The following is a 17,652-nucleotide window of genomic DNA, read 5'->3' as shown; positions in this document are numbered from 1 at the left end:
AAAAAAAAGGCAAAGATTGATTTTTTAATTTTGTTCAACTTAAATGCCAAACATTTGGAAGAAATTTTGTGGACAACAGCATGAGCTCTGCAAGCCTCGAGATCAAACACTGTATGTTGAATTTGTACAAAGATTATTCTTTTTTTTCCCTCCCATCCTTCGTGGTTTGGTTGAGGCTTAATAAATGGGCAGATGGGGGCCTATGGATTCTGCAAAAGGGGTCTTTAATCTCTGATCAGTTTTTATATTGCAAGTTTTGCTGTGAAGCAGCCATCTGGTGGGGGGTAGTTAAATCACCATGGTGTTGTTGTTGCCATGACCAGGCGTTGTGACAAGTTTTGCAACAGCGAGACATATAACTATAACTACTTTCTAATCATATTGTTTATCATTTTTTCATACTCAAGGCAGTCATCCACTTTATTAAATTTAAACCAGCAATGCCTCAACATAAAAATGACCATTTAAACCTGAAATAGTATCATAGGATAAGAATACTAATGCAAACAGTCCAAAACTTCACAAGCTAAAGTTGGTCTCTAAAAGGCATAAAATCAAGAAATATTTCATTACCCCATCAGTATACTGTACATGTCTATATGACCTGGTAAATGTGCTATAGTCAACTAAAAACAGTCCAGTGTCACATGTTGGTGAAATATATCATTTTAGGCATGTATTTTTTCCTCTTACAATCTTAAATAGACCGATGACTGACAAGTAGGAGAAGTATCCAAAATGGAGGACTCGGATAGCCACACATAAACACAAAAAGATGCTGTATTGCTGATGTCATACAAAAAAACAGATCAGTGCACATAATCCAAAAAACTGGGAATCTTCTAGGAAAAAATCAAAAAAAGGAGCAGCGACTATGGCAGTTAGATTTTCTTACGCCTGAAAAGAGAGCCCAGAGGAGGTGTAGGAGTCTAGTTTACATGGACCACTTGAATTAAATTCTGCAGAGAAGATGTTTTTTGTATATTTGGTACCAACATTTGTTTCTATTTCACCTATCAAACAAACACAGTCGTCTTGGTGAAGTAGTAAATGTTATAGGAAACAACCATTAGGTTCCAGCACATTTACCACAGCTTTTTTAATTGTTAAACTGGAGCAATGTGCCGTACGAATTCACTCATTGGACAAGCCTATGTGGTTGTGTTTAGCTCGACATGTCTGGAACTGTTGCTGCACATTCCTCTGTCAGCCAGCATGACTCCTGCTGCCATTCAAAGGGTCCGCCTCTCAACATGCAGGAGGTTCAGCTGCAGAGTCATGGTGAAGTGCAGAAGACATTTTCTTTCAGGATTGTAAGGTTGTAAGACTATTGACATGTCATTTCTGTAGTTGGACGAAAACCAAAACATACCCGTCCACCTCAGGCTAAATCACAAGAAGGTGCTACATTATGTCCTGTTGCTTCTAAAGAGGGCCAAAAATACACTAAGAATAGTGGCAAATTCAAGCTATAATCAAAACTCTTCTTTCCCCCTAGTTTTCATATTCTTGTTTAAATTCTTAATGCTTGTTGTTTATACTTAAGTATTTTATTTATTTTTTGTTACAAAAATTGTGTTCCACTGTCAATTTATCTATTTGAATTTTTGTAAATATGTACATCAAATATATTCACTATCCCAGCAAACAACAAAATCTTTCTAATGTATAAGGTCAGTTTTTTTTCTATGTTACTCTTTGGAAAAATGTAAAATATGTGCTATCAGCAAATTTGATACCAAGGAAACGAAAGAGATTTTTACATAGTTATGTTTTCTTTAGAAGTAAATGAAATGATGTAACTGACTGTATGTCCTCACCAGGTACTGCCTCGGGAACTAGCGCTGCTGCCAGGCAAATACCCAAAGGATTACAAAGCTGTTTGTGACGCATTCCTTTCAGGTGGATGTTTCACAATTTACTGTGTGCAAGGTCACACTCTGGCCATTTTGGTAATTTAACCCAGACTGTGATATATATTAGTTATAGCGCATAAAGCAGAGCTTGTCATGTGGCCCAGTAATTATGGATAACCACAGTTGGTTCAGAATTGAAGAGAATTACAGTACTGTGTAGAGTTATGTGAGATGGTCACAAATGTAATTTCAAACTTCCTGAGAGCAGCTGCATGACCCAGCCTAATGAATGGCAGAGCAAGAACACTGTGGTATGACCTGCCTTTGTGTCTTCAGGCACAGGATAGTGGCACAATGCTCTCTGCTACTAATTGGAAACTGGCTGGTTTGACAAGAGGAGACCTGGGTTCCAGGTGCATAAAGGGTAATTATTTCTCTTTACAATCACGCTCTTCTAAACAAACAAATATATGGACAAAATCACAGCCTCAAAACTGACACAAGGAAATTCCAATTACTTCTGATTCCACATATTTCAGCAGATAACCTCAGAGATCATAGGCCTCGCTCTGCCCTCATCACTCCTAACAGACTTGACTTCTTTTTCATTTTTAAGGCAAAATGGGGAAAGAGTAGGGAGGGGTGACAGTGTGTCAGATTGATGCTTCACTATGTTTTATATTGCAAGAGTGTCTACAACCACACAGACACACTCCGCCTTGTTTCTAGTAGCTTAGAGGACACAGTACATTATATAATCATAAGCATTACTCGCTCAGACTAAGTCCTAACTTACTGGGATTTTTCTAATTTTTTAAAGTAAGTATTCTTAGGATGTGATTTTATAAATGGAGTCATGCCCAAACACATGCACACACCATCACCACCACCCCCTCTTCCTCTAATGAGATCTGACGTTCCTGTGGGCGAAGGCATCTTTGACCTTGTCTCCTTTAGCAAAGACAGAGTCCATTTTAAAATGAAACACTATCAGTGACTCAGATTATAACATGTTCTTACTATGACGTTTCATTCATCCATTTGCCATTTATCTCTCAGTATACCTACATGACGCTCTTCTTTTTTTGGTCACACTAATGAAAATGTGCAGGGCATTTTTTTTTAAATAATTTTGACATTCTGAATGGATTCTTGCTTTATGGTAGTTTGGACAGGCTCCAGCAGTGAGAGTTTACTGGAATGGACACAGTTATGTTTGCAGGTAGGCTTCTTTCACATGTATGTGTAGAGCCCAGAGATAGGGAGGAAAGAATTTAAATGGATCATGTAAAAATGATTTAGTAAAACCTACTGTAGATTTTGATAAAATGCTATAAAAAGCCACAAAAAAACCCAAAACAGTTTTATGTATTATTTGTTTGATACACCTATAGTTGTATTACTGTCTTTGACTGTTTGTGTCAGCAAACTGTCTTTATAAGTGTGGTCTGCCCACACATTAGTCCAGTCAGTAAGTACCCCACCTATCTGCTAATAGGTGGGGTGGCCAGGGATACAACCAGTGTTGGGGAGTAACGGAATACATGTACCGCCGTTACGTATTTAAAATACAAAATATGAGTAACTGTTACAGTTACCGTTTAAAAAGGTGGTATTCAGAATACAGTTACTTTGTTGAAATAAATGGATTACACTGCGGTACTTTCCTGTTTCATTTTGTCGCGGGTCAGGACTGTTTGGGTTTTGTTTGACAGCTACGTTCTGTTGTTCCAGGCGGCAGCGTTACGGTTGCCATGGTTACAGGGCGACGCTCTCTCTCTCTCTGCGACTGTGTGTTTCCTGGGTGAGAGAGCGCCTTTTCGTTGTTGTTGTTGTTGTGCTAAGCTAACAGGCAGAATGCTACAAGCATAGCTCTAAAGAATGTAGCATCATGGGCAGTGTAGTCCGTGTTGCAGGGAGAATGGACTGCCATACACGTTATGGGTCTGTGAGCGCGAGGAGGGAGAAAAAGGGGAGTGGAAAGGTACGAGTTGTCATCGAGCAAAAACGGGAGCTGGAAGCATGTAAATATAATAATAACCACTGTAGCCAAGAAGAGAGCCTGACGAGCCCAGCTGTAAGTAAGCTATTAAGACTCGACTGTACACTGTGTTCGTGTTTTCCTCCGAAAACAATAAGTTCTGTTGCAGCAGTCTTTCAACGCCTCTCTCTGTCTCTCGCAAGAAAAGTTGACCCTCACAACAAAGTAAAGCTATTTTTCGGCTACGAGCCGACAGGGACCCCGCCGTATTAGTCAGAGGTCCCTTTACTACAGTTCGGAGTCGCGGACCTTCAGTAATAGTAATAAATCACACAGCAATAGTACATTCACGTTGTTGTAAAAAGCATGATAATATATTAAGTATTCCAAAGTATTCAGAATACGTTACTGTCATTGAGTAACGTAACGGAATACGTTACAGAATACATTTTGGGGCATGTATTCTGTATTCTGTAATGGAATACATTTTAAAAGTAACCTTCCCAACACTGGATACAACGATAAACAAAATGAATAATTTCTTAAATTAATTAATTTAAGAAATGCCCATACAATATAAGAATGAAGAGTAAGGCAAAATGCAACTTATGCAACAGTTTCATTTTATTCATTTATACATCAATAGCTCCTTTAGCACCAAGGAAGTGGACATAGCTGTTAAAGTTGTGACATCTGAAAGATTACTGGTGTATACAAGTGAAAACATGTAATACACAACGGGTATTGCTCAAATCAGTTTCACAGAAGTGAGGGCTGAAAAATGTGCTCCCTTCAGCTAACGCTAACATAAAAGTAAATGCAGCACACATCAACATAGTAAATGCAACCTCATTGTTGCACTAACCGTGGCAAGGCTTTGTTTTAATGCTGCCATAAAAAGGCCTTTCGTCCTATTCCTCTGTAAAGTGCTCGTGTATTTAATGAAAACATTTTCCCCTCTCTCCCCTTTACTTTGAAACACCGACCTTTGAAGTATGAGTATTAGCCAACACATTAAAATCAGCAGGACACTCCAATTATGAACCCCTCCTGCTGGGTTACAGGAACTTCAAGTTTCTCTCATGTAGTCTGACCTGTGTCACACAAACCCTTTCTCTGCAGCTGTGAGGAGGCCACAGGTCACAGTGGAGCCTTGTTGGCACATTTACATTTAATTTTAAAAAACTAAAAGCAGCCACTAACAGAGAGAGCTGCCTGTGTGTGTGTCCACATCAGAGAGATTTTTGATATGACTCAAAATTACAGGATCTTTGTCAGGTCTACTTCACATGGGCTGAGCTTGAACTTAGTTCACACAGTTATACTTGTCCTCTCATCTTAGGCTCATTGCATTTTAAGATCTGTCTCCATACTGTATTTCTTCTCTGCTTCAGTTTCGGGGTAGGCAAAACAACTCAAACCTACTTAATCACCGACTAAGAAGATGATTTATTTATGATAGGACCAACGAAAGGCTGCTGTGAGAAGGAGAATTTCCTCTGGATGTGATCTAATCATAGTTGGTAGGCTGAAGCTTGGTGAGACATATTAACAGATGCTTGCACAGCTTAAGCCAAGACACATAAAACATATGTGGGATTAAAACAATCAAAGGGAGGAGGGCAGGGTATAAAGCCTTTCATTTAGGTAAAGGATCATGCCTGAAGTTGGTTACTTTCTTGCTTTTTTTCCTTAGATGCTCAAGGTGGGTCTAAGGGATTCTTTCTATGGATATCTTTACTGAAGCTCATTCTTTGCATTTAATTCAAGTATTAGAAGCAGCAGGCAATCTGCCACACAGTGCAAGATACTCCCCAGTGCCTGGGGACCATCTCAAGATCCAGGTCAAGGGCTCTTTTAAAGGAGAAACATCCTCCACACAGAAGAGATCTGCACTGGCCTGAGTTTGAACTCAAAATTCTGTTGCTTAGCTACCCTTCTCATCTGACAGCTGTTTAGATATCATATTTGACAAGAGTTTATGTGGAAGCCGTTCATATTGAAAAGGTAGACCATTCCACTGGATACACTTTGTCTATTGGTGTCACACTGTTTTTGTAGCCAGCACCCACCATTACAACAATTTACAGCACTTAATCAGAAATAATCTGTTATCTATCTGTGTCTGTATGTCCCTCTCATTTCTGTATTTCTAAGTTGTAATGCTTTCAGTCAAATGCATCTTGAACTGTGACAGTTAAAGAGTTATTGAAAGGGTGGCAGAGTGGTGTAGTGGTTAGCACTGTTGTCTCATAAGATGGCCTAGTATTTGAATCCATGGGCCAGCTCGGGCCATTCTGTGTGGAGCTTGCATGATCACCCTGTGCTTGTGCACTCTGACTTCCTCCCGCAGTCCAAATACTTGCAACTCAGGTTAATGAGTAATTCTAACCTTGCTGTAGATGTCTGTCTCTGTGTTGGCTTTGTGATGCACTTACAACCTGTCCTGTCTCCTCATGAAAGCTGGTGTAAGCTCCAGCCCTGTCCCATGACCGTAAATTGGATAAGTGGTTAAGAAAATGTAATGGATGGATATGTCAAAAATACACAAATGATAATTTTATTGTTTTACTTTCCACTACTTTTTACAGATAAGCTTATAAACTCTTGATGTGCCTCCACACACTTCTCATTTGGGCTTGATTTGTAAAAAAGGCAACTCACAATAGATACATAGATAAAGTATCATGTTGTGGTTGCAGGCAGTGATTTTGAGTTTGTCTGTCTTTTACTTATGTTTGCCACAATAGACCAGTTTTGACTTTACCTGCTGTTTCTGGTGGAATCCCTTTAACCTCTCAGCCTCTCATGGTTATTCTGCAACCAACCAGGCATCGGGGCGACGTTTGCTCTCAGGTGACAGATCTACAGCCCTTCGACTCTCCGTTAACATTTTCTGCTCTACTTCCACCTCTGTCCCCGCGGGGCGCAAACAACCCTGGCAACAAGCAGCAGCATCAAAAGGGGACTGGATGGTTGCCTCTGTGACTTCACACTGAGTGACTCGTCTGATTGGATGGCCAGCTAGAATCAATAACATGCAATAACAGTCAAGCCCCCAAACTAGAACTGTTCAAGTTCTATAAAGCTTCAAATGAACTTCTGCACCTGCAAATTGTCTCTTCAGGAGATTCCTGCTATGCTCATGTTATCATGTTAACAGGATAATTAGGACAGAGGTTCATATCTGGCCCACCCCCCTCCTTGACCTTATGACCTCACTCTAAAACAGGCCTAGTTTGAAGTAAGTGTCTTACAGATTTATGCTTTGCTGTTTCTTTCTTTCTTTTTTTCTTTTTTTCCCACCTTCAGGCTTAAGTCTTTGAACGCCCACCTTCCTCTTTGAACTTTTCAGCCTTCAAAATAATCCAATTAGTTTCAGCAATTGTGACGCCTGGATATGAACCATACAAAATGGCTGGGTGCTCCAAGCAGTCTTGGAAGACATAAAGTGTTGAATCTTTGATCACTTCAACTGAGGCAGACAGTGGAACCAGGTCACCTTCAGTTCCTGCACTCTGTGACTGTCAGGGTGGTTAAATGATGATTCCTCTTGCACATATCCTCATTCATTTACTCCATATATTTATTTTATGTGGAGTATGAAGCAACTTGAAACATTGTGATAAGTAGAGGCATCTGATGCAACAGATACCAGAAAGACAATGGGTCAGATTTATTCACCATCTGCACATGCTCAAAACGCTCATTAGTAATTACAAAAAACACCAAACAAACGGGAGGCAGGGTAGTTCGAGCTTCACCACCAAAGGCCTCAGTGTTTGTGTCACCCTAGCAGCACCCGTCCCTCTCCTCCTCTTCAAGTTGCCCCATCATAAACACATCGTCATATTCTGTGTTATGATTTGTCTCATGTCTCAGAAACTGCCTCCTAACTGTTTGTGCAGGTGAAATAGCTCCACACATGACCCTGCTTACAATCAGCCATTATTGTCAATTAGTACATGCATTTGTGGCATGTTAAATTGGATTTATGCATTAGTAATGCGAATGATACTAGAAATGCTTGTAAGGAATCCCTGTATGTCACATTTGGATGCACAAGGTAACCAGAACTTAATGTTGGAGAGTGTTTCAACAAAATATTCTTGGGTAAAGTAAATGTGACTTTGACAAAGAAACAAATTGAGCAAATCAACAAAGAGTGAAAAAAAAGTTCAAACCAGTCAAACAAGACATAAAACTGATGAAGCTGGCTGACAAACTTGAGAGTGAATCTGTCACTACGCCTGTTAATGAATATATCAGTAATATTTTAACTGACATGTTTTTTCCAGTTGAAATTTTTTTTGTTAACTTGGTTAAGTCAGAGAATGACTGTAGTTTGTTTAATAATGATAATTAATTACTTAATTGGCTAATAATTAGCTTTTAAGTTATTAACATATAACCAAAATTAATTTACTGTTTGGTTGATTCCCGAACATTACAAATGAGAGAGTGACTGAACTATAAATTGAGCTTTTTGTTTTTCATAAGGATTTGAATGATCTCAGTGACAAAATTGATTAATACCAATATATAACAAACACTGCTTTTGGTCTGTGCTTACAATTAATATTTGGTCAACTAATTATGTTACTCATGCACTTTCGCATGTCGTGAATCTACTATTTGTAAGTAATCGAACAAAGTCAAACTCTTTATTCAATCGTTATTGCATTCTTGCCTTATTGCAGACTTCCTTACCTTTGTCTAGAGGAAAATCCAGGAAAATCCTTGCAGCAAATGTCAGAGATTGTAGACTTTTCAACAATTAGTATTTTTACAATGAATGCAATACAAAAAATAAACAAAATAAACAATAAACAAATACACAAAAAACTCTACTGTAGGATTGCTTAATAATACAGTACAAGTGGTTGTACAGCAGAACTGGAACATATGGAACGGGCTGTGCTGATTCTCAATGTGAATCAGCTTTGAAGAATTCCTGCTAACGGTGAGAAGAGATCCTGATAGATGTCGACATGTCTCCTAGCCTGAGCTGTCTCTGCCTCAGAGATCAAAAGCTTTTTGAAATCAGTGAAGCCGAATCCCTCACAGGTTTAGACAATAAGCAATGCTTAATGCAAATCACTGAATAAGAGACACCCACTCCTCAAAATCTCTTTATACTTACATGTTTATCAGGCTCAACATCTAAAGATCAAGCAAAGTAGCTTTCAGCCAAACAAGACCTTTAGATTATTGGAGGAACTTGGGATAAAATGAGACATGTACAAAAGAAGTCCAGTTCTTATGGTCAGCTTGTGCCAACTTTTGTTTGATTTGATCACTTTTGTTAATTAGCAGTGACACCAGTGGAGTAAATAAAGAAATGTCTGCAAATGGGGACAGTCACTAGTAGTATTTTTCACTACAGTGGTTTTAGCAAAACACTTTGAAGAGAATGTTAAAATACATTCATCTGCAGTGAGTGTCAGATGTCAGTGTGCTATTGACCCCGCAGAGGTAAGGAATCCAATCCAAGTCCGTTAGTCACTGAACCTCACTTTTGTCCCATGATAGTGATATTGATATTGAGCTGTTGAGACTACCTGAGTCTTGTTAGTAAGCTGGTAGTAAGCACTGAATGTAGAATCAGAATGTAGCACTGGGGAAAAATATTTTAAGGCTACAATAAAAATGTACTTCACTAAAGTAGACTTGGAATGTCCTCTAGTCTAGTAAAGAATGAAAGTTACATTCTACCTATTCACGCTCTCATTCACTGATGTGCAATCCCATGCCCCACCCCGAGGACATGCCCTTGGTGATTATATCAACACAAAATTAGTACAAATCATGGATTAGGTCAGATGCTGTCACGATTTTCAGCAGAAAACTCAAACCTGTCACAATAACACCCATTTTGCTACGAAACTCAACTGCTCCTTTGAAGTAAACTCAGTGACTGCAAATGTACTGATCTCAGGTCAGTTTTTTAAATTTGCTATAAAAAGTAATGCAAGTGATGAATCAGAAGGTCTGATTCAGGGGTGTTTTAAACATCAAATCATTCAGGCGAGGGAATGAAAAGATAATCTCCATGTAATATGCAAAAACATATTTTCTGTACTTAAGAGGAAAAAGCTTAAAAAATATTAATCCTCTTGATGCTGTGCACTGTTATTTTTAAGTCTAAACCTTTTAATAGATGAAATTTTCAAAACAGACAAAATATAAGTTTTTGCCAGCTGGGATTTGGGGATTTGTTTCGTATCTCAGATTTGCACTGAGATTGCTTTATTTTTGGTGACACAGGAAACATAAAGTTGATTAAAAACTTCATTCTTAGATCTCAGCAACTGGATGAATCTTACTTCTGCTTGACGGTGCCATGTCTGTGTGAAGTGATTAAATGAATATCTGGACAATCCTGCTCCCTTTGAAAGACGACCTGCATCAAGGCCTCATCGTGTACTACTGTTGGTCAGCTGCTGAGCAGATTGTGTTAGCATGGCTTAGTTTTATGTATGTATAAAAACAAAGCTGAGACTTGTGAGACTGCATCAGAGGTGTAACTAAGGATAAAACACAGAAAAACATGAAGGAGATTTTCCTCTCCAAGCTTCTTATAGCAGATAACCTTAAAAATATTCTGCAGTAGATAAAAAATGGATGAAAACCATGAATCAGCATATGAACATAACCTGATGCTGCTGAGGTGCAGCAGCGCAAAGTTACACAGGTTTAATTAGAGACTCAGCTAAGCGGTTCATAATTTGTAAACGTTTACATTTCTTTGGTATTGAACAGCAGAAATGAGGCTTTCTTTTCGGAAGTCATTTTTAAAAAAACAAAAAGTGGCCGACATCACTGTACACAACGGTAGACTGGTGTGTAATAAGCAAGCGAATAATGCAGAAATTTGAGATTTCAGATGGGAAACTGGTCTCAAAGTACACTGAGAGAGAGAGCTGTGCAGGAAGTGGGATTTTATTGTGGTGGAAGAAAAACAGCCAAAGTAAGAGGGAATTAATGACACATGTGAAGCGTAGTCTTGTTCTTCTTCTGCTGGTGGTTCAGTGAAATTTGGTCAGAGAGTGACAAAACCTGCAGCTTCAGAATCTGTGAGATGTCGGCTTTCATCACATGACAGCATGTCTTGTCTAAAACAAACCAACCAGAATCAGGCACATGATATTGATAGTCTGTAGGTAAATCACCACGTTCGCATTCAGTTGCTGTTTTCAGCCACTAATGATGGGTGAGGAACCCGTCACAAAGCCACCATCTGGAAATCACTTGACCTGTTCTTACAGTTTTAATTTAGTTTACTTGTAGTCTGCTTGATAATCGATATCATTAATTATTATCACATGATGAAGATGTTTACTTTTGGGCTTAATTACATTAAGGTCTGTTTTAGGCCAGTAATGGATTGGGTGTAGTCAATCTTTGCATCTGTATTGGGGCTAACTTGCTTGGATCAGACCTATTAGTTCCAGTTCGAGTAGGTTTTCCATTGATCCTTTTTAGATGAGGTTGACACTTTAGATTTTCTCATATTGGCCAGAACTCTTCTACTCACTTTAAACTAAAACGTGAACTTAAGAAAACAGAGCAATTCTTGTTGTAAATGCCAGGAGGTGACTGAAATGCAGATGCAATAAATGTTCTGCATGGCAACCAGAATGCAGTTGCTGACATACTTAATTGTGATTGGTGGAGCTGGATGACTCTAAAACAGGCCACAGGGATCCCAAACTCCATAGAAGCATTAGGCCTTCACTGCCGGAGGTCAGAGGAAGGAGGGCAATCATTTTTACAGTGAACAAGGTTTTCAGTTGTTTTGCTCTGGGTTCAAACTGTCGATAATTACAGTAATACACTTAAAAAGATTGACATGCTGGAGACTGCTACTAATATGTAACATGTTAAGATATATCACCACTACATTGCCACTTTGCTTTTATCATTCTTTAATTTACAACTGAAGGAAAAGTGAAGTAAAAATTCACAGACCTATGACCATTTTCTAACACAGGGCCATGTCAACACCTCACAGATAAGTGACAGGCACAGCTGAGAAGAGGCAGTCTTTCTTATATGATGTTAGTAGGTCATTCAGTTTACGGAACCATATGTTCAGATTTAGTCTGTCACAAATATCCTCTGGGGTCAAGCTCTAATTGCATGACAAACATTATCGACCCTGTTTCTCAGAAATCACATTTGCACCAACAAATGCATTCAGAAGGAAACACAACACGGGTCCAACACTGTGTACAAAATAAAAACGGCAAAACAAAAAAGTTTTTCAAGGGGAAGCTGTGAAAGGGAGTAGACAGCCAGTACTGTACAGTCACTGCAGCTGTCATTGTCTTGCTCAGTTTTTTCATGGAACTTTATACCTAGCTCCTTCTTCCAGTAAGCATGACTGACTGGTGAGCACCAAGTAGTCATAATCATGAAAAGACGATATGTTACATCTTTTCATGATGATTTCTTTATGACATCCACCCAGCCTGCTCTTGCAGACTTTGGTACAGTAAAAAGAAAGACAGCTGAACATAATCCACTGAGCAACAATGCTTTACTATCCTATGTGTTGAACAGCATACATCACATTACTAATGGCCAATACTTCAGATTGCATTTAGAAACACAATCCCACACAAGAGCTGTTAGGTTAAAGGTAAAAAAAAAAAAAAAAAGAGAGAGTTATTTTAAATTTAAAGTTGCCCACAAACCAAAATAGTGAAATGTGTTGAGAAATTAAACCCATTAAATGTTATATTAGCTTATAGTAGCTGGAATTAAAAGGTGAAAATGTTGTCCAGATAATTTTAAAAGTGAATGCTCAGTATTTAATTAAATAAATTACGGTCTAATGAATTTCTAAACAAGTACATTTCATGTATTCTCTTAAAACATGCTTTGCACTAAAAAAAAAAAATCCTTGTTAGTGGAAGAATATCTGATCTTGTAAAAGTGAAATTCGGCATCTGTAACCCATAAAGCTGAGAGCACCGGTAGGAGGTGAGCTGATGAAATGGGTCCACCTTGTCTGGAATATTTCCTCTTTGCTTTATAGCATGCTTGACTTTAAAGTGGGGCTCTTAACAAACGCTTCCTGTGATTAAACACTAAGTGTCTTAGAAATTGAGAAAGATAACAACACATCAGAACATGGCTTTATCTAACACTGTGGCTTAAAACGAGGTATGTTTTACCAGATTTCTCCTGCATCTTGCAATTATGAGCAAGGTGTCAGAGTGGTAATGTGGATATCCCAGTTCTGAGACCTGTAATGTGGTTATAATTTCATATAATTTAGTTCTGAGGTTTAGCAGGAGAGTCTGGTTCATGTTCTGTTGGGACCCTTGTGTAGAGCAGGGGTGTCAAACTCATTTTACATCGTGGACCACATACAGCCCACTTTGATCTTAAATAGGCCCAACCAGTGAAATTCTTTTTTTCTGTCAGTGTAAAGAAGTTTACATAAACATTTAATACCTGGGATATCTTAATATAAGTAAAATAAGTGCAATTTCAACAGTAGATCTCAGTTTTTCTACATGATAGCTGTAAAACTTTTGAAAATACAGTTAAATCTTGTCCTTCCTTTTCTTGTTCTAAAGCGCATCCAGTGGCCTGAATTTGAGTCTTTGTTGGGCCAATTCTGGGCTCCGGGCCTTATGTTTGACATCCTTGATGCAGCTGACATCACTAACAAAATTGATATCACTTTTACTTTAACTTCAGCTACTTGGTTAGTTTCAGGAATGATTGCTTGTTGGGTTAAAACATTCCACTTCATAACATTAATCCTGCTCATAGACAAATTAGTTGGGAGTGATACATTCCTCTCACTAATAAGATTACCCAGGGCGTCAGGGCACAGACACCTTGTGCATAAATGAGCCACACCAGCAGTTATGACAAAACATCATTCAGTGACACCCTCATGTTTATTCTGTGAGACTGACTCAGTAAAACTCTGCTGGTCCTGAACTCGTTACAAACATTAATGTTTTGTTTAGATTACATGTCTACAAACTGTATGTGCGTATAGAAAATTGTGTATGTTTGATTTTTTTTCATTTATTTACAATTTCATACAATATAATTTGCTTCATAGTTTTATTTTTATCACACTGCTCCCATTGAGACTGGGAAAGTCTTTCACCAGATTACATCAGCACAGCAGCACTGCAATGCAATTAATGCAAATCTTAGATCTAAGGGTCGAAAGCTATAACAGTCACGCAAAACAATCACAGCTAACACGTTATGGTTATGTATTATTATTTATTATTAGGTTTAATGCCAGCAAAGGTTAATATATCAATTAACATGACATAATTCATGAATAGATCACTAAACACACAGTCAGCCGAAATTAATTTTCTTTTTCTAGAGACTTTTTACAGGCAATTGACCATAAATCAAAGCATTGTGTTACGACTGTTGTCGTAATTTTAATATGTAAATTTGAGTGTGCAGGTGCTCCTCCATGATTGGCGCATCTAGGGTGGACGGATCGTACCGATTGGCTAATGACCGGGAGGCAGTGCATAAGACGACACCGCCAGGGACTGCCAGGTCATTCATCCTCGGCCCAACCCAACCGGCAGACCGTGTGTTCACTGTTTAACTATGTTGGTTTAATGTAGGAGCATGTAGGGGTGGACCGCTTTTTTGTTTGATTACAGTTTTCTCCTGTTTTTGTTAGGTAGGGAGGAAAGTAATTGTCGTTTGGTTTAGTTCTTTTGACTAGGTAAGTTTTATTTACTCCTGAGATAGGCTACCTTTTGTTTGTTGTTTTGGCCTTGGGTTCACCCCGAAGTTATAATTCGCTCCCTTCCTTTGTTTTTAAATTCACTCATTGTCAATAAATCACTGTCACCAAGTATTAATTGCGTGATGTGCTGCTTGGGGTTGGACGGGGATGGATCACCCTTTATGTTGTGGTCTGGCCGCGCCTAGACGGGGCCTAACAATTGGATAATGAATTGTTACGACGCATTCTGATGCAATGAATGTATGGCTCAATCGTCAAATAAAGACAAAAGTAGTATGTGCATTCTTTTTGTCTGACTTATAAATCCATTTGCATGCACAGGCTTCATTTATAAATGTCAGTCATCATGAAATTATGCAGTCACACACAAGCCTAATTTCCACTCCCATCTCATGACACTTCATCCTTACTGCACATTCTTTCTTCCCTATATATATAAAAAAATCATAATTCCCATCTCACCCCTGCGGGTGGTCTATCCTTCAAGCTCGGGTGCTCTGCCAGAGGCCTGGGAGCTTGAGGGTCCTGTGCAGTATCTTTACTGTTCCTTGCGCTCTTCTGGACAGAGATCTCGGTGCTGTTCCTGCTGGAGCCACTCGCCTAGCTTTGGAGTCACTGCACCTAGTGCTCCGATTACCACTGGGACCACTGTTAGGTATTTCTGAAGTTTCTTGTGTTCCTTCTTCCTGATGTTGCTGTAATTCAGCATCACTACATCTATCACTACGGTCGTCTTCTTCTGCTTGTCTACAACCACTATGTCTGATTGGTCCCACAGGACCTTAGCTCGGCCATTCTTGACCACCCTAGGGAGTGTCTCCCATTTTAACCTCGGGTCTTCCAGGCCATACTCGGCACAGATCTATGCCGGCCACTTGGTTTTGGCGTTCCATGTATGCCCTGCCTGCTAGCATTTTGCACCCTCCTGTTATGTGCTGGATTGTCTCAGGGGCATCTTTACACAGTCTGCACTGGGGTCTTGCCTGGTGTGATAGACCCCAGCCTCAATGGATCTTGTGCTCAGAGCTTTGTTCTTGTGCTGCCACAATTAGTGCCTCTGTGCTTTGTCCAGCCACTGGTAGTACTTCTGGATGTCAGCCACCTTCTCTATCTGCCAGTGGTACATACCTTGCAGGGGCTTATCCTTCCAAGATGGTTCCTCCTCTTGCTCCTCCTTCTTGGGTTTCTGCTGGACGTGCATGCGTGGTTGGAGTTACTTCCTGATGTATTCATGGATGCTTGTAGTCGTTTGTTGTAGCCCGGATCTTGTTCATTCTATCTATCTATCTATCTATCTATCTATCTATCTATCTATCTATCTATCTATCTATCTATCTATCTATCTATCTATCTATCTATCTATCTATCTATCTATCTATCTATCGCCTGTACATGTCTGTGAGAACAATATTACAGTGGACTTTTGCAAAGCTTTACAGGCTGATAATGAGTTTCTTTTGTGGTTTTTGCATGTTTGTTTGTTTGTCAACAAAGGCAGCATCAATGAGGTAGAGAGTTTCACATGTGTGAAACTGTGGCATCAGAATCTACTTCACCACAGCTTACTGTGTAGTCATGACACAACAAACTACAAAGATTAAATACACAATGTATTTCACTGCAGATGAACACTGGGATCAGTATCTGATGTTCTGATGGTCACATAAACACTGTTTATGTCACTAGTGAATCATAATGACAATCATTTCATTTATTTTAGGCTTCAAGATGATGCTAGTTGGATATTGGATACCAGCATTCTGTTGAGTAGAGGCTCAACAGCAGACCCAAAGACACATGTTTTGCTTGTTGGCAGTCTAGGACTAGTAGAGTGACAGCTATTACCATTACCAACTGGAGTTTTCCTAAATATGAAAAGAGCCACAGTGCTGTACAGTAAGGAATCACAGGATCCATTAAAAAAAGAGAGAAAAAGAATCATGACACAGTCATTAGAGTATGTAGTCATAGGATCAACATTATGGCCTTCATCTTTCTTTCTTTGAGTACGATATGGACTTGCCAGTAAGATATACTGACAAGTTGACACATAAAAGATCCATTTCATGTGCTTAACTGCTTCATAAAAACACATGACATCACGGAGCTCATATTTCAGAGCCTGTCCATAATGCAGCAAATTTCTATTGATAATCAATGCCATATGGTCCTCTGATGTTGTCTCTAGTTACAAGAAGCATTTGAAGTCATCAAACAGGAGGATCACTTTCACGACACACGCTTATTACAGACAGATTGAATCAAGTGCTCAAATTTTAATCTCAACGCTTTTTGCTAAATATTCAATTCAGAAATCAAAATATACTGAAAATCTAAACAGGGATTGTAGTACACCAAACTCTGGACTTGGGGATGGGATGATTTAGCTTTTTAGTAGTGTTGTCACAAAAGTCAGGGAGTGATTAAAATGTAAACAGTTTCTCCTCCAGGGACCAGACATGTGATCTGGAAATGTGATTGATCTCACAATGAATATCTCACATTGCTCAAATCAGCTTTATCACAGATGTTGGATGAAAAAATCAATATCAGCCCACTTAAAAGAACCAGAAATGGACTTAAGGCACAGCAACTGATCATTTTATATCATTTACTGGATAGTGGCTTGTAACAAATCAAGTCTCTCATAACATAACAATTATGGTTCCACACATGTGTTACACATGTGTTTGACTGGGAAGAAATCACTACAGAAGATTCAACATCTCCTGGAAAATACTAAAAACGGAATAGAGGTGACTGATTTCAGGAATACACGCTCATGCTTGTGTTTTTTTTGCCTGTGTATGACACAGACTGATCAAGGACCTAAGTATGATTTAGACTTCTGTGGGAGATCTACCTACAATGTAACCATAAACCCCTTTTAACCCTACACCGTAACCTTCTAAGCTATTCAGTCGCTGCAAGCTGTGCCAAGCCAAAGTGTTGTTGCATTTCTCAGGATCTGCATGTCAGGTTACGTGGAAGGTTACAGCATAGGATTAAACAGTGTTTCCGATTATGTCCCAAGTTATGGCATAGATTTCACAGATTGCACA

This window comes from Perissodus microlepis, chromosome 16, assembly GCF_051167445.1.
Source record: "Perissodus microlepis isolate ML-2025 ecotype Zambia chromosome 16, ASM5116744v1, whole genome shotgun sequence".
Lineage (NCBI taxonomy): Eukaryota > Metazoa > Chordata > Actinopteri > Cichliformes > Cichlidae > Perissodus > Perissodus microlepis.
The sequence above is the reverse complement of the archived record's forward strand: the minus strand, read 5'-3'. Positions refer to the sequence as shown.